The sequence below is a fragment of the Mus pahari genome, chromosome 4, assembly GCF_900095145.1.
Source record: "Mus pahari chromosome 4, PAHARI_EIJ_v1.1, whole genome shotgun sequence".
NCBI lineage: Eukaryota > Metazoa > Chordata > Mammalia > Rodentia > Muridae > Mus > Mus pahari.
This window is the reverse complement of record NC_034593.1, coordinates 54,604,894-54,629,354: the sequence shown is the minus strand read 5'-3', so window position 1 is coordinate 54,629,354 and position 24,461 is coordinate 54,604,894.

Sequence of the window (24,461 nt, the reverse complement as noted above, 5' to 3'; positions counted from 1 at the left end):
AGTCCATTTTCCTCTTTTTAAATGCTTTATACAGTGCTTCATAATGTTCTGTGGAAGTCAGTTTTTCTTGATGCTCCATATTTTGTGTGCAAAAGAACTGCTGACTTTTGGAGTGCTTCATGATGGAGCTGAGAGAAAATTGCTTCCATTCTTAGTTTTGGACACACAGTGTTCTGAGAACATTCTGGAGAGGTTGTGGAAACTGCTGTTAAACCAGGGATTCCCAACTGCCATTCCATGTCATCTGTCTGCCTTGTGAAGACTGCTATAGTTTTGATGTGGAGCTAAACTCAGGAGTTCTATTATTAAGAGACATGAAAATAAGAAAGGAAGGAAGGCAGGCTAAAGCTGGGCACAGGCTAAGACTTCTTCCTATGTTTGAAAAAGTTTTTAAAAAGTGAAATTCCACTTTTTTTTTATAAAAACCTTAACTCTTTTAAATGCCTTTTTTTTTTTTTGCACTTTCTTTTCCTGAAGTGGGTTTCACACCTGTTTGTCTCTCTTAATTATCAGGAAAACTGCTCGAAATGGAGAAAACATGAGCGTAAGTGCTGATCCCTTGTGTTCAATGAGCAGGGACTACAATAACCATTTCCTGTCAGCTTTGCTGCCCAAGTTTTAGATTTTCAAAAGATACTATTCATGACTTAGGTTGCAATGATAAAATTCACCACTAGACAGAGCTGTTTGTCTTATTTTAAAACACTGCCTATTTCAGGTTCTGCAAGAACATAAGAGCTGATGGAGAGAGGAAGCGAGCAGAATCAGTACATTCATTGTCTGTCATGGCCTGGGTGCTCCTGATATCCTTTTGCTGCTGGTATATAATTGCCATGTTGTTAGTGTTGGTGTCAGTAGGGATGCTTTGACACTGGTGACAAACTTTCATCCACCACCAAGAAAATTTCAGTAGTTAATAAGGTATAATCAGCGAATTATGCAATTTTCTCATTCCTTTACATTATGGTAGATAAAGTCAGGTGGATATACTTAATTCTAATCTTTTCATCTGGACAGTTCATACTGTGGAAAACTTGTCCTCTGCTATTTTCTGTGAAAACATTCTAATTTATAAAAAAAAAAAATAGAGATTGGATATGGGGAGGTTTTAAAATAAGCTCAGCAATTCTGTACAAATAATTCTTTACAAATATATGGGTTATACTTTACAAATATATGGGTTATACAGAAAAAGTTATGACCCAGTGTAGATGAATGCCAGGGCAGGGAGGCAGGAGTGGGTGGGGGCTTGGGGGAAGCACCATCATAGAAGCAGGGGAAGAGGGGATGGAATAGGGGGTTTCTGGAGGGGAAAGTAAGAAAGGGGATAACATTTGAAATGTAAATAAAGAAAATATCCAACAAAAAAAAATCTACAGTCTAAGTTAATCATTAGCTCAACCAACAAAGTGTTGAATTTTGGTGGTTTTGTTAGGACAGGTTCCTCTGAGGAAGGCTTTTGGCAGAAGGCTAATACAGCATCAACTTAAACAGTCAACAGCAGAATCAGTGACTTTACTGGATATCACTTGTCTTCATGGGGTTCTAGTTGCAATGAACTTTCCATTTTTGCAGTCTGGGTGCAGAAGAAGCTTTTGCAGTGAGTAGGAATTGTGAACAGTACGTTTGAAACACATGAGGGTCTTCTGAAAAGAAACTAGTAGATTCATGTGATGTCTGTCTTTACTGGAAACAAGTCACAGTCATGTGTTCCAGGCTGCTGTAATCCAGAGAACTGTATATAACACCATTCCTACTTGATCCTTTTCCAGATCTCCAGATAACCAGGCAATCAAACAAAGTGTAATTTATCAGAACTCAGCCAGTGACAGAGAACCCGGTTACTGCAGTGTTCATAGTAACTGTCTTAGTCAGGTTTTCTATTCCTGCACAAACATCATGTCCAAGAAGCAGTTGGGGAGGAAAGGGTTTATTTGGCTTACACTTCCACATTGCTGTTCATCACTCAAGAAGTCAGGACTGGAACTCAAGCAGGTCAGGGAGCAGGAGCTGATGCAGAGGCCATGGAGGAATGTTCTTTACTGGCTTGCTTCCCCTGGCTTGCTCAGCCTGCTCTCTTATAGAACCCAAGACTACCAGCCCAGAGAGGGCCCTCCCCACTTGGTCACTAATTGAGAAAATGCCCTGCAGCTGCAGCTGGATCTCATGGAGGCATTACCCCAACTGAAGCTCCTTTCTCTGTGATAACTCCAGCTGTGTCAAGTTGACACAAAATTAGCCAGTACAGTAACTCAGAAAAAAGTTGGGCGTACTTTAACTTTAGGGATTTGGTATCTGAAATATGGTGGACTAGACAGCTTTTCACGATGGATAATTGATATAGATCAGGTAAAGTTATGATATAATGGTTAATTGAGGAGATGTTCTAAAGGGAGGATTTTGAAATGCTTGTGGTAACTGTGCAGATCAGTGTTTTGATCATTGACCTGTAGCAATTTCCTGAAGTAATTTTTAAAATGCGTTACCCCAGGGCAACTAACCAATTTATGTAGACAGAAATAATCTATACTTTTAATAAAGTTATAACAACATAGATGGTATAGGCACTCATATCTTTCATTCTTTAACATGTGTCTTGGTTGTCTTTAAGACTAAGGCTTGGAAAGGAGACTTAAAGTCTGAAAAAGAGAAAATGTAATGAAAATAGGGAACTGTGAGTGACATTGAGAAAATGCAAGTGACAACATACTTCTGGATGTTTGAGGTCTTGTTTCAGTCATAGCCTGAGGAGATACAAGTCCTACCCCTCCTTTCTTGGTGTATCATCTGTAACAATCAAATATGGCATTTAAGCAATTGAGATAAAATTTCCTCCCTCATTCCAGCTGGCGACGGACTATAGGAATAGATGTAGATGGATGACCAGTAGAGCAAGGGCTGAGTGCAGACTTCTCATCTAGGCTTCTTTTGCAAACATGGTCATCACAAGTGATATAACTGAAAGCCAAACCCCAAAACACAAAAACTGAAGAAAAAACATGTATAAGTGACTATTTAGGCTTGTTCAAACACATAAGTCTATGGGAGTCATATCTAGCCATAGCAAGCAAAATAAACTTAGTTCATCTTCCAAAGTTCTCATAGTTCATAACAGTCTCAATAATGTTAAAAATCCACAGTTCAGTCTCTTCTGAGATTCATGCAGTTTCTTAACTGTAATGCTCTAAGAAACAAAAACAAAACAGCAGATCATGTAGGATACACTTTACAATTCCAAAATCACATAGGATATACTTTACAATTCCAAAATGTCATGGTGAAGAAATATTGGACCAAAGCAAGACAGAAAATAGGATGGACAAACTCCAAGCTCTACATCCCCATGTCTGAGGTCAAAGTGCTCTACAGATCTCCAATTCTTTTCATTTTTGTTGACTACAACAAACTTCTTCTTCTTCTTGGGCTGGTTCCACTCCCTGTTAGCAGTTTTCCTCAGCAGTTATCCCATGGGTCTGGCATCTGTAACATCTTGGGGTATTAAAGGCAACTTCAGCTTATAGCTTCTTCTTCCAAAGTTTGGGAACCACACATGATCTTCTGGGCTCCTCCAAAGGGCTTGGATCACTTCTCCATCTTTTCCCTCTGTAGCAATTTAGGCTCTGGTTGACTCTACTCCACTGCTGCTGCTGTTCTTGGTGATCATCTCATGGTATGGGTATCTCCAATTTGTTGGAGTCTTTCACTGCAATGAGCTTCACCAGTAGCCCCTCATGGAACCCCTTCATAGTGCCAAGCCTCAAATTATTTGCCTAACCCCTTCAGTCCTGGGCCATTAACTGCAGCTGAGTCTGTATCTTCACCAATGGCTTTCACAGTGCCAAGCTTCAGCTGCTCTCCATGGCCCCTTCCTGGCTTCGAAACCAGTACTACCTAGATGATTTTTGCACATTACCAAGTCTAGCTACAGCATGAGGTACAACCTTGGTTATCTATGGAACATAGCTTCTTTGTACTCTCAGAAAATATTTCCCAGAAGATTTCGCCTCAATGATGCTGGTCTCTTATTAATTAGTGATAATTTCTTAGCTCCAGCTAGCCAGCATCAATTGTTCCAGTAGTCCCTTCTATTTTTGCCTTAAAAATCAGAGCCACATGGCAGAGGCTGCCAAGTTTTGATACTTGCTGAGGCTGGAATATGACTTGATCTATTACATCCTCCATTGCCAGGGCTTGGCTGTACTGGAACTTACTGTATAAATTGACCTTGAACTCAGATATCTGCATGTACCTGTCTCCTCAGTTCTGGGATTAAGTGTGTAAACCACCATACCTGGACCTAAGCTTTTATTTTCTTGGAACTTGTTCTGCTTCAGGCTAGCCTTGAACTCAGACGTCTGCTTTCCTCTGTCTCCAGGGATTAAAGATGTGCACCACAATGATTAGGTTTAGGATTTCATGGCCACAATTCCTCAAGATCTGGACTAAAATCTGTGTCTTCCAGCCTAAATATTTAAATCACAGGTGTGTCTTCACTTCTGAATTGTACTTTAATACCATTTAAAAGTGTAAGTGAAAACAATAACCAGGTCATAGTAATGCCTAGATATAACTATCCCCTCTTTAACATAAAGACATAAACAAGCTTAGCTGGATGGAATCTTGTCCTGAGGTCATGGCTCCTTTAATTCCATTAAATAGCCCAGAACACTGGATTTAGCTCCATTTCGCTTCCCGATGTCCCTTAATTACTTGAATCATATATTTTGTATTTTTCCTTTCTCAACTTACTCTCCTAGATCAAATTGCTCCTCATGAGAGTAAGCCAGAAGTCAAAAATCTATATTGGGCTTTTCTGAGATGTCCTTTGTCAATGCAATTAATCTCAATTTCTTTACCTTAGCCTTAGGCATACTTTTCAGACAAGGGCCAAACCCTGCCACATTCTCCACCAAAACATCACAAAACAGTCTCTAGACCACATACTAAGATTCTTCTCCTCTGAAACCTCTTGAGACAGTAGGCTTTCAGAGTTCAAATCACACTCAGCACCACCATCTTCCATATTCCCGTTAAGATGGCCAACTAAAAATTCCACTTAAAGCATTCCATTGCTTTCCAAATACAAAATCCCAAGATCCATATTATTCTGAACAAAAACCATGGTCAATATCTCAGTCTCTGGTACCATCTTCTGTCATAGTTAGGGTTTTATTGCTGTGAAGATACACCATAAACCAACTCTTTAATAGGACTGGCTTACATTTTCCCAGCTTCGGTCCATTATCATCATGGTAAAAAGCATGACACTCTGTAGACAGATGAGCTAGAAAAGGAGCTGACAGTTCTACATCTTGATCTGAAGTCAGTCAAGAGAAAGCTGTCTCTTGAAGGCAGCTACCAGGAAGCTCTCTTCCACAATAGACAGAGTTACAAAGCCCACCCCCAAAATGACGCACTTCCTCCAAAAAGGCTATGCCGCTCCAACAAGGCCATGCCTCCTAATGGTAATCATTTCCCATAGGTCAAGCATATTCAAACCACCACAAATATCAAATATAGAGTTAAGTACATTGGACATCAATATAATGATAATCTATATTGAGTTGGGAAATTACAGAAAATTCTGGGCCTATCACTACCCAAATTCCTTTAGATTTTCTGGTGGGATGAAGCAAACACAACCTGTTTTCTAATTAGTATCAAATTGTCTTTTTTGCCTGTCTCAAAAATAACCTTTCCCCCACATCTCCTTTTGATCAAATCCTACCATGAAGCTTGCTTAGCACAAACAAAAATCAGTACTAATAATTTATTCAGTGACATTTATTGGTGCATGTGTCTGTCTGATGAGATAGAATAAGAGACAAGTTTACTTTGCTTTCTTCTGTATATGATTATGGGAGACTAGAAGCCCACTTGCTGATTTACATAGCCAGGTCTATGGGGTAGACTAGGTCAAAAAGGAGAAAATATCTTGTATCTTTATTAACATTACTGGGCTATGAGTCAACCTAATCTTCTCCTTTGCTAACATAAATTCTTCTTATTGTTCAATTCAGTGCTATTGTAAATTTTTATTTTCAATATGCTCCTCAGTCTTCTCAAACATCTGTATAAGCAAATGAAATAATATTATGTATATAAATACCAAATGTAATTTGGTATGAATTTTATTCCTTAGCTTTTACATTGGAATTCTGTGTTTAAACCCAACTCTGGACCAACATGTTTTGTTTTGTTTTGTTTTGTTTCTTTAAAATTCATATCCTTTAAATTTCTGGGGGATCAGGCTTGATGTCTGGTGTTGATAGAGAGAAGAAATGGAAATAGACCATGGAGCCCTCCTGGTGGTGTTCTGCCTCTGCTTGTCTCTTCTGTGTGGTTCTCTTTATTTTCTCACTGCACTGGTTGGTTCACAAATATTGATCCCATCTATGAATATGTGGCTTTTTAATCATGCAGGGTGTTTTAATGCCTTCCTTTATTTCTATGGTTCAGTCCTTTTAAGATATGAAGTAGTAAAGACACCTGGGGAAAATTTAGGTAATGTAGTGAGAAATAAAGCATTTAGCAAGTCCAGGGAGTTGACTTGAGTAATATCAAGTAGAGAAGGGATGGAGAGCAGTTGCTGAAGGAATAAGGCCATAGAATCTACCTGAATAGCCAAAACTGCAGTGGCATGCATGGGCAAAGCAGAGAATATAGTTCTTAAAGTTTTCTCCTGTATAGATTAGGAATATACACGTGTATAATATACATATATTATATAAACATAACACATATATACATATTTATATATAATATTGTATATGATTTTTATAAGTTAAGTATAAAATTGTATGCATTGTGCGTATAGGCCACTGAAGCCTGAGTTTCTGAGTAAGTAAATTAAATCTGCTGGCATAGACTTCCTGATGTTTGAGGTACACTGTTCAGTGCTCACAAGAATTCTCATGGCACTGTGTTCCTGTGTTACGTTTTTACTGACTGTGGGTCTATGAGTACTCTCAGCCACCACGATGACTTCAGAGCATCTACCATGTCATGATGTTGAATCTAAGCTTTAGCTAAGCTTTCTCAGCTGAAGATATCTCTCTACAACTCTTTCTAAGTCATTGCCATCAGAATGTCTGCAGGCAGCTCACTTTTCTCATTCCTAAAACAATCCATTGTATGTACAAACATCAGATTCTTTTTTTTTCTCCTAGCAAAGATTTTCTGAACATCAAGTACATTCTAGATTGTCTGAAGTTTTCCATGATGGAATGGACTGTGTACTTAGATGGCTAAAGCAATAGTCTTTTCCTTTTTTTTTTTTTTTTTTTTTTTTTTTTGGTTTTTCGAGACAGGGTTTCTCTGTGTAGCCTTGGCTGTCCTTTAACTCACTTTGTAGACCAGGCTGGCNTNGAACTCAGAAATCCNCCTGCCTCTGCCTCCCAAGTGCTGGGATTAAAGGCGTGCGCCACCACCGCCCGGCCTAAAGCAATAGTCTTGATGTACGCCTTTGTACAATCTTGAAGTAGTAGGGCAAAATTTGATCTTGGACATTTTGTTTGAGCTTTCTTTGCTTCAGTTTCTCATCTGTGATACTGAAACAATAGAATATCTTTAGAGAGTTAATGTGTGGATTAATCAAATGCCTATATACTTCAACTGCTGAATGTAAATATGCATTCAATATACAATGAATGAAATAAATTGAAATTGAAAGTGAAAACTTCAACATTATATCTCATGGTGAAATGTTCCAACTGTATTATCATCATGACTTGGACTTCTTAGAAGTTCTTGTTAATGTGACTGAATAAAGATTAAAATTACACAGGAAAGAGAAAAAGGACAATAGTTTGCAGGTTGTTTGATTATATGAAGAAAAAGTCAAACAATCAACTGATATATAACATAAGTAATAGGTAAAAATACTTTAAAATAGCTGGCTATAATACTGAATTGAGAAAATCCAACATAATAAAAATGAATGTCTTTAAACAACCAACAAATAAAAAAATGCGAGTAAATGTTATAAAACTTAGCTGGCAAATGGTGGTGTCCTCTTTTAATCCCAGTGTTCAGGGGACAGAATCAGGTGGATATCTGTTGAGTTTGAGGCTAGCCTAATGTACAGAGTAAGTTCCAGGCCAACTAAATCTACACAGAGAAATCCTGTTTCTAAAAACCAAAAGAAAAAAGTTATAAAACTTAATAATCGACATGAAAATATCTTCCAATTGCTTCTGAGAGGCCAAGCAATTTGGTCAAGTATAAAGAAAAATAATGTGCCATACATTACTTTAAACATTATACTTATTAATTTTGTGTATTGTGAGCTCAATAAAATGCAACATATTTATATTTAAACTGATATTCTGAAATTCACAGCATGGTTGGAAGATGAGCTAGGGAAATTCAGAAAGTTCTACATGAAGTTGTAGCTCAGTGTATGCTAGCTCTTGCCTAGCTTACATTATGCTGAACTGGTCCCAAGTACTGGGAAAAGAAAAGAGTGTATAACAAAGTTGAAGACATTTGCACTTCATATGTACCTAAATATGATGTGCCTAAATATAGTGACATATGCCTGTAATCACAGCACTCAGGACACTGATGCAGGAGGATCACAAGTTAAAGTACAGCATGAGCAATACAATAAGACCCTCTCAAAAATAACAAAGCACAAAATCAAAAGTGCTTGTTGCAGTTAACAAGTGTTTGATAGTGATACTATTTGCTAGAATTTCATGAGTACCATGATGTTCCTGGAAAGAAATTCACTTGCCACTGCCAAGCTGACTAATTGAAGGGAACTTCAATGATAGGACAGTAGGATCGCATCTGAGACCTGTAGCTGAGGCCCCCTAATTAATGTTTCCATCAATATATTCAAGAAATGCTTTGATTTATGACTTTCTTTGTTCTGCTACTGTAAAATCTTCATAAATTATTATCACATTGGAACATAAAGTTTAGGATAACCAAAGTCTGTTTTCTTAGGTACATGGTTTCATATTTAGCTCCAGAATAAACTGCCTTTTATCTACTTTGAGGTGAGAGGTGTGCTTTTGTTCTGATGTTCTGATAAATACATACATACGTACATTCATACATACATACGTACATACATACATACATATATTGTATATCTATATTTGTTCTGGCAAATTATATATATACATATATGTGTGTATACGTACATATATATATACATACATGTATACATATATGTGTGTGTGCTTGTGTGTTGAATAATGTATGTAAACCTTATACAAATGTAGTAGGAAGGTACTATTGTCCCTATTTTACAGCTATAGAAACTAATGCAACATATAGGAGAAGTAATTTATTTGTTCAAGCTATCACTTCTATAACCATTTTATTAGCATTTTCTGAATTTTCATATTCCCCTTATTTTAAAAAATTAACTATTTGAGAATTTCATACAGTATAATTTTAATTTGTTCACCCTTTCCAAGCTCTGGAGTCTCCTATCTCTTCCCACCTAAATTTGACATGACTTTCTTTTTGTACCTTTCTTTCCCTATCAAATGTAGTTTTTATTGCATGGCTAGTCTTAGGATTGGAGCTTGCTCTTGTATGTAGTCAGTTTATCAGTGGGCACATCAACATCGTCTTCATTATCATCATTATCATTGTGACAGTCATCATCCATTACCACACCACCACCACCACCACCACCACCACCACCGCCATCAACAACAATAACAAACACAAGAACAAAACTAAAACCAACTGACTTTATCTCACCCAGCAGCTATCAGATACTATAGCTCCTCAGTTAGTCTTTGGATTACACATCTACCCTTTTACCCTCCATTGCTTGCAATTTGTCTGGCTGCAGCATGGTCATGTCTTCTGTATCCTGTCACAATCACTGTGAGTTTATATGCCTTGTTGTATCTGGAGAACACTGCTTCTTTGAATTTATCCATCACCTCTTGCTCTTACAATCTTTCTATCACATTTTCTTCCAACTATCCCTGAGCCTTGAGGTGAGATATGAATATCTAATTTGGGGCTGAACATTATACAGTCATTTGTTCTATGTATGTTGATCATCAGAGGGCATCATCTTGGTATTAGTTGCTATATCCTGCAAGGAGAAACTTCTCTGATAAGGATTGACTGATGGTCTGATCTATGGATATATTAATAAGTCATGAGGATTTATTTCAATACTATTTCCATTAGGCAGAGTAATAATATTGTGTTCTCACTTAGAGCCTATGGCCAATCTAGGCACTTATTGTTGGCATCTTTAATGGTGCCAGCTATGAGTTTCATCTCATGGATCAGGCCTTTGATCCAATTAGAAAGCAGTTGGATACTTCTCTTTCACTCATACCATTATTGTGCCAGTGCCTCTATCTTGACATGCCAGTTATTTTAGCTTGCAGCTTTCACAGATGGGCAATACTGAGGCTTACCTCTTCTGAAAGCATGTATAGCATGAGTTTATGAGTGATGTAACATAAATGACATGATTGATAGAATGTAGATATAGAGGTTGTAGGTGAATAAAAGCTCCATATTCTGTGACTCACATATATGGTATTTTCAGCAATAGGAACATTCTGTCAAGTCCTAGAGGGTAGTCATGTGTATTGGCAGTAACTAAGTATTGTTTAGTCTAGGGGTGGGGGTGTCTATGTGACCTTATTGCCCAACAATGCTAAAACAAAACAACAACAACAACAACAACAACAACAACAACAGAACCCTAACCTATTCCTGGGAGTGGGTTTTTGTTTGTTAGTATGAAGTGTCTAGTGGATATTATCCATACATTGTAGGATAAACAAACTAAATCCCCTTTTACATATGTGTATGCATATATTTTATTAAGGCTTTATAGTAGTAGGTTTCGAAATGACTTTTCCAGAAGGCCTTTCATATTAGTTATCTCCCTTGCCTCCATATTTCCTATTAGGACTTGCTCTCTCATCTCCCACCCCACTTGAACACTTCTTGTTTTATTTTTACTTTTTAAAACTTTTACCCTTTTGTACCATTCTCTTTTATCTTCTCTCCCTATAAGGCCTCTTCCACAACAGCTTGTACTAAACTTCTGACCTTGGCGTGTTCTAAATGGAATTTACGTATCTGAAGATTCAAAGCTAACATTCAGAAATGAAAGAACAGGTGCATCTTTCTTTCTAGATACAGGTATTTTTCAGCTGAGGTGATTATTTCCAGCCCCATTCATTTACTTGTGAATTTTATAATTAATTTTTTTCTCACCTGACTAATATACCGCTGTGTTAAAGGAACCACATTTTCACTAGTTGATTGATAGGTCGGCTGTTTCCATATCCTGAATTTTGTGGGTAGGGTAGTAATGAACATGGATGAGCATGCATCCTCATAGCAAAATACAAAGATCTTGGAGTATATACCCAAGAGTCAAATAGCTTGGCCATGTGGTAGATATATTGTTTCGAGGAATTTCCACACTGATTTCCATAGTGGTTGTACCAGTTTGCATCTCAACCAGCAGTGAACATGTATTCCTGTTCCCCATATTCATTCCAACATCTGTTATCATTTGTTTCTTTGATCTTGGCTACTCTGAATGGGTAAGATAAACACTCAAAGTAGTTTTAATTTTCATTTTTCCATGGATAAATATGCAGAACATTAAAAAATATTTTATGTTTCATCCTTATGAACTCTCTTTTTAGTGTGCATAGATGTTTTGTCTGCATAACACATGTGTCCCTTGTGCTTGTGGAGGACAGAAGAAGGCATCAGATCCCCTAGACTGGAGTACAGGCAGTTGTGAGCCACCATATAGGTCCTAGGAATAGAGCACTGGTCCTCTGGGGGAATAGTCAGTGATCTTAAGCACTGAGTGATCTCTCTAGCCCAAATGCTCCAGTTTTAAATTGGATTGTTTGTTTTCTTGTTTTGTTTTTAGAGTATATTATAGGAACTAACTCTTTGCCACATGTATAGCTATGAAAGATGCCAGCCCCCCACCCCCCCACCCCACCCCACCCACTCCCAACAGCACACACCAGATCAAGAGATTCTGTGGGCTATCTTTACTTGGATGACAGTTTCCTTTAATGTACAGAACTTTTTAGTTTTAAGAGATCCCATTTATTAGTTGTTGGCCTTAATGCCTGGGCTATTGGATCCTGTGCCTATGAGTCCAAGTGGATTCTCTACTTTCTCCTCTAATAGAGATTAGAGGTATCAAGTATTATGTCAAAGTCCATTTGGATTTGAATTTTATAAAGGCTGAGAGGGAAGAATATAGTTTCCTTTTTCTATATACAGCTATCCAGTTCTAATAGCACCATTTGTTGAAGATGCTGTCATTTTTTCCAGCGTGTGTTTTTTGGCTTCAAAAGTCAGGTAGTCATATGGATGTAGACTTATACCTTTGCTCCTAATTCTATTGCACTGATTGATGTGTCTATTTTTTATACCAGTACTCTGTTTTCATTACTAGGGCTCTGTAGTACAGTTTGAAATCAGGGATGGCGATACCTTCTTTTATTGCCCAAGACTCTTTTGGACAGTGTTTAAATTTCAAGATCTTTTAAGATTAAAAGAAATCCATGAAAATTGAGTTGAAATTTTGATAGTGATTGTATTAAGTCTATATATATTGCTTTTGATAGGATGGTCATTTTCACAATATTAATCCTGCCAATCCATGATCCTGGGAGGTCTTTCCATTTTTTGGTTCAGAAACTTTTTTCTTCAATGTTTTAATTTTTTTTTATTATCAAATTCTTTCACTTACTTAGGTAGGTTTCTTCCAAGATAATTTTTTGAGGCAATTGTGAATGGAGTTGTTTCCTTGATTTCTTTCTTGGTACTCTTGTCACTGACAATGTAAGAAGGCTACTGATTTTTGCATGTCAATTTTATATTTTGCTACTTTTTATCAATTAATAATATATCAGCTGTAAAAACTTTGGTGCAGTTGTTGAGAGATTTTATGTATAATATCTTCAAATGCAGATAATTTGATTTCTTTCCACAATTGTATTCCCTTACTTCATTCGACTTATTGGTACAGTTAAGACATTAAGGACTATACTGAACATGACTGATAGAATAGGCATCCTTGTCTTGTTCTTGATTTTAATGGAAATGCTTTTCTCCATTTGACATGATATTGGCTATGAGATTGTTGTATTTTGCCTTTATTATTTTGATATATGTTCTCTGTATTCCTGTATACTCTATAACTTCCATCATGATGGGATGCTGGGTTTTATCAAAAGCCTTTACTGCATCTAATGAATGATCATGCATTTTCTGTCTTTAAATTTGTTTATGTGGTAGACCACATCATTGATTTGTATATGTTGAACCATTCCTGACAATTTAGGATAAATCCAGTTCATAGTAAATAATCTTTGCGATGTGTTCCTAAATCAGGCTTGTAAATATTATACTGAGAATTTTTCATCTATGTTAATTAGAGAGATTGGATTTTTTAATTGGATCTTTTCTTTCATTTACTTATTTACTTAGTTACTTTACATCCCAATATCTTTCCCAGTACCCCCTTAAACACAGTTCTTCCCCCATTTCTCTGTCCCCTTCTCCCCTGAGAAAGGGGAGGCCCCCTCCTGGTTATCACCCCACTCTGGTACCTCAAGTCACTACAGAATGAGGCACATATCCTCCCACAGAGATTAGGTAAGGTGTCTCAGGCGAAGAGGATCTAAGGCAGACAACAGATTCAGGGACAGCCCCTTCTTAAGTTGTTGGGGGATTTGCATGAAGAACAAGCTACACATTTGTTACACATGTGTGGGAGGCCCATGTTCAGCACATGCTCACTCTGGTTGGTGGTCCAATCTCTGGGAGCCCCAAGGGTCCAAGAGTGTTGACACTGTTGGTCTTCCTTTAGAGTCCCTAGCCCCTTGGGTCCCTTAATCTTTTCCCCAATTCTTCCACAAGACTCACCACGCTCTATCTAATGTTTGACTGTGGGTCTCTGCATCTGTTTTCATCAGCTGCTTGGTGGGCCTCTTAGAAGTCAGGCATGTTAGCTTCCTGTCTGTAAGCATAACAGTATGAATAATAGTGTCAGGGATTGGTTCTTGTCCATGGGATTGGTGTCAGATTTGGGATTGGAATAATCCTGACTTCATAAAGAGTTTGACAGTGTTTTTTCTTTTACAGAGTAATTTTTTTGTTTACAAAGTAATTTAATGCACATATATAATATGTGTCCTTGAAGGTCTGGTAGAATTCTATGATTGCATTAAATTCTTTTCAGTCATTGATCCATCTACACCTGAGCATATAATGTTACTCACCACTCATGATATGAGAAAATAAACATTAAAGTACTCATTTTCTGAAAAGACAAGAAAGACATACTTTTGGGGATAAAGGAGATTTTAAATTTGAGGACATAGAATTTCTTTCCCTGATGTTTCGTTCTGATCTCTCACTGTTTTGCTTATTTGAACAATTCCTAAGCTGACACAGGCCTAAACTAACAGCTGGGGACACTTATCTGTCTAATATGAAAACTTATGGGGCTATTTATGACCTATAGGTACAACTGTCTTCCTACTTGAGTCCTATTTCCCTGTCCACTCCACCTTCAATGAAAAGAAAATAGACTCTTGAAGTCATAAATAAAGAATTGTTCTGTATCTCAAAATAAGAGGTACACATGTTCTCAACCAACAAGAATATTTTGATGAAAACACTTCCCAGTAAAAACGGTCTGAAAATCCTGCAGCAATGCTTCATATTTGCTTCAAACTGTGCCAAGCTCGCATTGTTTTTTAACAAGACTGGGGAGGCAAGCACATTCAAGCTAGAAAAGCAAAAGGCCCCACTGGAGCCACACTGAAACTCCTGCTGGCTAATGATGCTGTTTCCCTTTTATTTCTGTTTTCAACTGCAACAAAGCTGGCACATTCAAAACACAAAAGTCAGGTTCCTGCTGTGGCCTCACAAAGTGTTTCTCAAAATACCCACACAGCAGTAGAGGGCACAATCAAACCAATCATGTGCATCTGGACAGCTTTCCTGATCTGCCATAAGAATGCAGTCCTTACTTTTCAGGTATGTTCAATGTTGGATACCTGTTTCTGAAGTCTCATGATTCCAGTATAATTTGAATATAGCTTGACTGATGCCCAAAGAGCCAGACATGTTCTTAGCAAAATGTGTCCCTTACTTATTCATGAGTTAATGTAATTAATCTAGGAAGATGGGCATCGTCCCAGGAATCCTGAGCCCATAGTATTGGGGCACCCCTCCTACTAGGCTGGTGTTTAATATTGATTTTCCTAGACATTATTTTCACAGCAGTTAATGATAAGATGGAATAAGATGACAAGGGTAGAAGCACAGCATGATAGCAGTGTGGACAGTGAGAAACACACTTGATGGGTATTAAAACCTTCTGGGTACTGAGGTTGTATTCAGGCTAAGTTTGCAGTGATTACAGTAATCTGAAGGAGTCACTCATAACCCCATCTTACATCCTAAGGACTCTTGATAATGAATGACTTTATATGTCTATTAATTAACACACACATAACTTTCGATTTTGGTGTCTTGATAGTTTAAGTAACCATGCTAATTGTTGCACTTAGGAAGAATTGATGTAAAAGAAATGAGCCTTTGCTTTTGCCATTCTTTCTCAAAGTTAAGATACTTGCAAAATGCCACCATGTATTTTATTCAAAGATATTCTAGAATGAGGCATTACCTTGGTAAATTTGCTTTCTTTGGTTACTATTATGCTTCTTAACTTGAAAAATTGTCAGGTTTATATTATGACTCAAAATTTTCTTCAAATACAGTGTTTAAATATAGAAATATCTAAAAAAAATAAAAACTGCAAAGTGTCAACAACTATTTTGGTTGTTCAGTACCTCAAGAAATTCATTTTCTTTTCAGTTCTCTCTGCTATCAGCAAAAGCTTATTGGTCTACTTGGCCAAACAGACTATCCACAATATCACTGTACCTCTGAATGACAACTTCATTAAGTTTGATAACGTCCCTGTTTCATTGGTATGTAAACTGAGGTTCAGGGATGTTGAGTAGCTAGCTTCTCTAGGGTCTTGAAGCTGGTAATATAATTTGACTTACAAATTTGATTATAAATTAGTAAGGTTAGGCTACCTTCTCCACCATAGCACCTAGGTGGCCCTTCATACTTTCTGTGTTTCTTTCTTTGAATCTACCTCTTTGCTTTCTGAATGCAGGTGAGATCCATGAGACTTCATCCAGCACCTGATGGGAGCAGATACAGAGTCCCACAGCCAAACATTAGGAAGAGGTTTGGGAGTGGAAGAAGGATTGGAGGAACCAGAGTGACGCATTATGAAAACACAGTCCTCAGAATCAAGTGACTGGGACTCGGGGGCTTGCAAAGATCAGAGAGTTTGTAGGACTCTGGCCATTGTCCCCTGCATATAGGTTATGGCTGATATAGCTTGTTGTTCTTCTGGAAATACTAACAGTGGGAGCAGGGATGTCTCTGACTCTTTTCCCTACCTGTGGGGCCCCCTTTTCTCCTACTGGATTCCCTTGTCCAGCTTTGATGTGATAGCATTCATCTGGTCTTATTGTAACTTGTTACGCTATGTTTGGTTAATATCCCTGGAAGGCCTGCTCATTTCTGAGGGAAGGCAGAGAGGGGTGTTTCTGGAGAAGAGGGGAGATGTATGGAGAGACTGGAGAGAGTGGAGGGGAAACTGTGGTTCGGATGTAATATATGAAAGAAGAATAAAAAAAAGAAAGAAAACTATTGCTATGAGTTTGAAGGAGAGTGGTTTGGAATACGAGAGAGCTTAGAGGGAAGAAAGGCAAGGCAGTGATGTTGTGATTATATCTCAAAAAGTAAAAAAAAAAAAAAAAGAAAAAAGAAAAAAAGAACTTACAAAAATAAGTCTCCATCAACATTGCATGCTATAAGAAAAACTATGGTGAAAGCAAAAAATGCTTCAGCAGATGGTATATGTCCCTATATGTTGTAGTAATTGTCACTGGTGACTAGGACTCCCATGAAGGTACTGCTGGACATTTGCTCTTATTTATTTTCCTCATCACACACAGCTTTGAAGGTTACAATAAGCCCACAAGTTATACGGGTCCTTTGGGTAGAGTCCTTGTAAGTAAGCACAGTGTTAGGCAGAAGGCTGAGATCTCTGTGTATACAGCAGGCTTTCCTGCTGTCTTTGGTGTGAAATTCAGACATTTACAGACTCTAACAGGAAAATCTGTTTATTTACTGCTCCTAAGCATGAGCAGACCTCCTAAGCTCTGCCTTTGTATCTGAAGAAATGTTTCTAGCTAGAGAAAGTATCTGATGGCTTCAAATTGGTAAAACTAAAAGCAAAACAAAAATCAAACCATGAAAAATGGAGAAGAATGAATATATGTGCACATTGAACCATGAGAACTTCAAGAATTCTTTAAATTTAGTATTCACGAGCACATCATTACACATGAAAGCAATTTGTCGGTTAGATATTTTTTTTATTAGTGTGTGAAGAGGTTGCTGAGAATTCAGTCTGTTAAAATGGTAGCTATGGCCATTAATGTGTCTCCTCATGCATGGTACTAGTCTTTCATATTCTCTAAGCTGCGTAGAAGCAAGAACTTTGTCTATGATCTTCGCTTTATACTTCTAGTTCATGGAATGTGTGGTGAACAGTTACAATAGCGACTCTGTACATGCTTGTTGATAATCACAACAAATACATACACATGGTCACAAGCAAGTGGTTATTATACAATGTCCTTTACTTGGAGGGACTGTCTGTTTAAATGGAGTAGGGAGATTCTGAAGAGAACAGAGGTGAAGTGGGTGAAGAATAGTGACACACCTTCTTTAAGCTGCTCCTGCCTGTTGACAGCTGTGTGTTACACACATGTAGGAGGGAAACTTTAATAGTTAGAAGTTGTTTTCTGTTTTTTTGTTTTTTGTTTTGTTTTTGTTTGTTTGTTTGTTTTTTTCCCCATGTGTTTTTAGTTACTAGTACAGTCTGGGCAATACAGGTGATCTGGCGAGTCCATAGAGATGGTGTATAATGGACCATCCTTGTGGTAGAGAATATGAAGATTTCAGTTTGGAACAGGCTGATTGAACTGTGTTATGTATGTTATCATTGTATATAAAAAGTTACATCTGTGTATCTGGGTATCACAATAGAGATGACCCTGGCAAAATTGGGGGCTCAGGTGAGCTGCCCCCTAAGGCATGAGAGAAGGAGAGCTATCCCTGTTCCTTGTTGACTACAGCATTGGGTAAGCTAGCCAGGACAGTGCTAGAGGCTTCGCTCTGGTGTTTTCGATGTGGAAGATCTGTCAGGCTGACCAGTTTAGCTACCACCCCAGTTCTTGATCCAGGGCTTTGAGTTGGTCCATCCAAAATCTACATTAATGAACTGCTGGAACACACGATAGGTTTAGTCCTGCAGATCCAAAGCTCCAAAATCTCCCTGACACAGGGAAACACCCAGATATTTGAAGGGAGTCCCAGTGAGGATCTGTGTTGAAAGTGTAGCAGAGGCCAGAGATCTCAAACCACACCAATGACTCTCTGCAAAGATTATTTGCAAGTTAAAAAAAAAAAAAAAAAGAATATTTGCAAGTAAATTTGTGTGGACAAAAAGGTTTACTGTGGAACACACTGTGACACACCACAGTTTCCATTTTTATGTTTTATTTATTTGTTATATTTTATTTTTGTTTTTATTTTCTTTTATGGGGGAGTTGCAAGGGCAGAGTGTGGATAGGAAGGGACAAAAAGCTCAGTGGGATTCGGGTGTATGATGAGAAACTCACAAATAGTCAATAGAGAGTTAATAAAAAGTAACTTTTGCAGCAATCCAGCATGGGTTTGGAATTGATGGATCTTGCCTTTTTGCACGGGCCAGTGGCTTATATCCTAGCTGCTCCCATCTACACACAGCACTGTCTCTCGGAAGTCCCCAAAACAGGGGGGTTTGGAGAAATGGTTCAGTAGCTAGAGTCCTGCCTAGCATGCAGGGAGCTGTAGGTTGGCTCCTCTGCATTGCAGACACTGGGCCTGGTAGCACACATCTTCAATACAAAGGTACAGGGTAAGAGTGGAAAGATCAGAAGCTCTGGGCTGAGTTGGCCTGATACACAGAAGAGTCTTAAAGCAAAACAAGAACAAAACCTCAACTTACACTTTGGGAAAAATTAATTCAAATAATTACTAATTTAAATCTTGCAGGGAGATTTCTCAAAATTTAAATAAAATATAAATAAATATTTGCTACTACTAGGTTTTGGTGGTTTCTTATTAATTAACATATTTTATTTGGGATTTAAATTTTAAATTGTCAAACTTCAATGGGCTTTAATCCTATTCTAAAATAAAAAGTATTTTTATTCTTTTTAAAGAACTTAACTTCTTTGTGAAAATGTAAATGTAACTGAGATTAATGATTGTAAACAAATGCAAATTTTTCCTTTAAAACAGAAACCAGTAATAGCCAGATTACCTCTGGAAACATATTCAAGTAGTTTATAGCCTCGAGGAATATTTTATGTAAATTATCTCTAGTTGCCTTTGGGTAAGAAGTAAAATTGGGCAATTTAAAGTTTCCCACAGGATAGTTTTGGAAAATCTTTCATAATGTAATTTATAAAATCCAGTAAGTGTGGAGATGGTTAATAAAGTGAGTTGAGTTGATGATGTGCTTACAATTCATTCCAGCTTCTTAGTGAGATAGTTGGGTTTGGGGATTCCAAACTTCTGGGGTGTAAATAATGGTGTAAAGCTACATTGCGCATTGCTACATTGCCAAAACAGACGTATGGAGCATCCAAACTGCATCATGCATCTGGTTCATCACCTCTTCAAGTAACAGGTAGCCTTGGCAACATCAGCCACAGAATCTGATTAGAGGCATACAATATATGGAAAGAAAACAAAACCAGCTGTGCATTATTAACAGGATAATTGCTGGGACAGTGGAATGAAATCATTAGAACAAGCAGGGTTTAAAAATTAATTTCTTATTAGTTTGTGTGTGTGTGTGTGTGTGTGTGTGTGNAGAGAGAGAGAGAGAGAGAGAGAGAGAGAGAGAGAGAGAGTGAGTTTATCTGGGAGGGGGTTGCAGAGGATGTAAGTAGTCAGTTCCTTCATTCTGCCTTGCTGACACAGCATCTCTTGTTTCTGCTGCTCTGCCTTGTACTATATAGCTGGACAGCTGTGAGCTTCTGGTGGATTCTTCTCTTCCTACCTTCCATCTTCTCATAGGTGTGCTGGAATTACAGTTGCATATGTGTGACACAGAATTGGCTTTTTCTGTGGGTTATGGGGACTGAGCTTAGGTCATTAGGCTTGTGTGAAAAATGCTTTATACACTGAGCCATCATCCTCTGTGTCTTGAGAGAAAGGTTTTGACCTTGGACCTGTCAGCAGTGCTGGGAGACACTTGGCCTCTCTGAGGAAGTTCACCTTACAGTGTTAACCTCCCTTACAGTAATAAATGTACATAGGCTTGAAAACTGCAGGTTACAAAACTAAATCAAGTTTTAAAGTTGAGTCATTTCAAACTGCCATGTTCACAAGTGAAGGTATCAACAGAGGCCTTTGTTCTGTACATTTAAACTTTAAACTGGCCATTCAAAGTACATATTCTCCTGACCTTGATTTTCCAGGATTCCCTTTGAGGCTCCTTCCAGGATGTCCTGAGTAAAATAAGGACAAAATAATGGGCTTTGGCAGCTAAAGGGGTGGTTCTGTAGCACAGAGGCTTCATAGCTGATCTGGCTGGTCCTGGGGCGACACAACCTTCTTTGTATTTTTCACCAGAGGAACTCACTGCATTGTGTCAGGTTCTATTTCCACAACCTTAAGAATTAGAGCCTCTGTTGACACAGTCTGAGACAGCAGGAATGCTCTGCTGTCGTCCTCAAGCAATTTGTAGAAATGACATCTCCAGGGAGGACAATTGAATCACTGCCCCCACCGATTTTTCTTACCTTCATATATTATGGCTTATGGAAATCTCTTCACTTTACTTTTCATGAATGGATAAAACTTGACATGGAAGTTGGTATTCTGAAGTGACTAACTGGTGAGATTTTAGAGTTAATTAAGTATACAAACACTTAAACAGTAAACTAAGGGTATTTCTCATGTTAACACTTAAACAGTAAACTAAGTTTTTTCTCATGTTGATCCTGGGTCATGACTAAAGCCGGTGTGGATTTCCACATTTCTGTTTGAAGAGGCTATATCCTGACGTAGTCTTTAAAAAATAGACTTAGACATTGCCAAAAAGTAATACACTCGATTTGTCTAATTTACATCCTCAAAGAACATATCAGAAACCCAGTTGATGTGATGAGAGGAGCTTGTTTGTGTTTGGTTACTTGTTCCCACAAGCTTTCTAGTGCTTGAATTGACCACACTGTGGCACTCTAGTAACTTCTATCTGAGGATGCTTCAACCTGCTGGAGATACTATGTATGTCGGACACTTCTAGTGAGTTCTGTCTGAAGATGTCTTTACCTAAGAGTTTCACTGTGAAGCTGTGGAGATTCAGGTTAATAGTTGTGCATGATCCACAGACACCTTCTCTGGGGAATAAATGCAAATGATTACTAAACACGTGGCTATTTGAGAAATGTATGGAACAAATCTGGCTCAGGGATTCTGCTTAAGTGTCTGCCATGAAATCTGTTTCTGATGCAGGAAGAGACCCTACTCTAGTAATTTTGATGGGTGACATTTCCTGAAATGGGATGTGGGCTCAAAGTAATAGTGTTTTTGTGACCTACAGCTTGAAGATCATCCACTCCAGGGAGAACCAATTGTAAGAATCTGGGAGTGTTAATCCACTGGCCCAGCACAGCATGGAATGAGGGCTCTCTGTTTACTGATGTTTTAACACTTTGTTACAAAAACCCAGAATAAAAACAATTATAAGCATAAAGCATACTGATTCTAATTTAGGAAGGATTTACACTTGAAGTTTAGTCTTGTGACTAGTAGCGGTCAACATGGCTTGTTCCTCATACTGTTTCCTGAGTTACCCATCTTCTCTCTTCTTACTCTTCTTTTGTTTTGGGGCATAAAGAAAAGAAACAGTGGGGGGAAAAGATAAACATAAATAAAGAATTGAGACTACAACAGTCAGGATATTTGTTTTCCTATGTCATTTTTTCCTCCACTCATGAAATGAAAAAGAATGAATTGGCTAGTATTTGCATGGAGAATTACTGGCTGTTTCCCCAAAAAATTATATTTAGAGAGGAAATACTTATGCAGGAATTATAAACAAACACAGTAATAACCCAGAAATAAAATAGACATGTAGCATTTTCATATTTGAACATAAAAAGATTGATTAGGAAGACTGACTTTCTTGCTCACACCACTAAGGGTTCTATGACTCTAACAGTTGACTTACATATGGACCCTGCATCCACTGCCAGGTTCATGTGAAGCTCTGATCTGCTCTGCAGGTTCTAACACATTTCTTACCAGTTTACATCAACAGATGGACTGAATGGGCTTTATTTCTATAATCCAATCTTTAAAGTTTTGCATAACACACTGCATATTCACGTGTTTCGCTATTGCCCACCATTGAGTATTCTCATTACAGCATCTCATCTTCTACCTCCAAGCCTCTTTGCTTTAGTTCTGGTCTGTCTACTTAAATATTACCTCTTCTTGTCATACAGACTTTGGAGTCTGGTCTCTTAACTTAAGTCTGAATTGCCTCCCTATGATGTTTTATTTTGTCTGGCTGGGCATGGTGCAGTTCCCTGGGGTCTACTGGGGGCCCTTTAGCTTTCTTTATATCATGTTTTCCTTCACAAGCCCATGCTTTCTATTTCTTTCAGCAGTCATTCAAAGCATATAACCACCAAATATCAGGTTAACTTGAATGAAATTCAACTACTGCTAACTAGCTCTCTACTTCTGAAAGCTACTTAATGCTCTCATGGCTGTCATCTACTGCAGAGGATCCAACTAATACCTCCTACACGGTCATGACATGACTTATAAGAAGATGAACCTTAAAACATATGATGCATACTAATTATAGTAGCTCATACTTTAGCTGCATGACATTAGCTTCACCCTCTACCCCCTCAAAGGTCATTGCTAGAGAAGGCAGATCTAAGATACTCTAATTCTCATTGCCTACTAATATGTTAGAAATGTTAAGCATTTTCAAGTTACCTTTATTTTAATCAGTATTTCTGGTGAACACCAACAATAAACTTTAACTTTCTCTTCATTCCCATTCCCTGTTCATCTTCCTTTCTTCCTTTCACTCCCCTTCCTTTTTTCTTCTTCCCTTTCTCTACCCTTCTTTTTTTTCCATCTTTTACTTTCTTTCTTGACAAAGTGGAATGTGGCCTAACTTTAGAGGAACTTTTATGTATATCCTCAGTGTCTAGCATCACAGACATGGTGCAAGCCACTTTCCTCATCCCAGCTACCTGCACATCTGTGTATTCCTCTCATCACTCTCCTGGATGTAAGCACAACAAGTTAGCATTGTCCAGTTGTAGACTATACATGGACATGGACTCAACTGGCAGGTCTTCTGCTTTACATTTTTCAACACTTTATGAGATTCTTCCACATTGTATGTAGTGGTGGTTGTTTTGAATTGGTATCCTGTATTCCACTAAACACATACAATGCATCCATTTTGTTCTGCTTTTCCATTACAGAGAGAAGCTATCAATATGTTCTTAGCTCCTTTGGTGTTGATATGTAACTCTGTGACATATATATAATATATATATATATATATATATATATATATATATATATATATATATATATATATGTATATCTTCCACTTTCCTAGAATTTCTTGAAGGCACCTCTGGCCTTTTGCCACAATTGCTTCCAGCTGCAATTCATATGACTCATTGTCAGCCTTCTCTGGTTGTAATGAGTTCAGGGAGCTCTTGTGACTTGTAATGCCCTGTCCTCAACAATGACTGGTCTGCTGGTAATTATTCCTTCCAGCCTAACTTTACCCTTGAGGGTTCTGGAACCACTACAACCTTTCTGATTTACATCTGGCATACTTTTCTTTCTCCTTGATGCTTCTTTTATTAGCCATTACTTGTCCCAACTTGCCTAGCCCCTTTTTGTCCTCTAGACTATAGACTAGGCAGCAGCAGGGACAAGGTTTACAGTAAACAAATCACAATTCAGAAAGGCTTGCAAACTGTGCTTATGTGTGCTGTGATGCATTTGTGTGTACAGAATCTTTTAAAACAAAGATTCAACCTTAATACTGTCTTAAACCATTTGTTTGTATGTATGTTGTATTATGTAAACACAAACATATATACACTCATGTTCATTTACATGTCTGAGTAGCATTATAATATTTTATTAAAATATATGCTATGACTAGCTTCAATATTTCTCTCTCTCTACTGGTTATTTTGATTTTTCTCTCAAAAAATATTTAGGTCCTCTCTGTGCGCAAATGCTTTTTTTTTTTTTTTTTTTTTTTT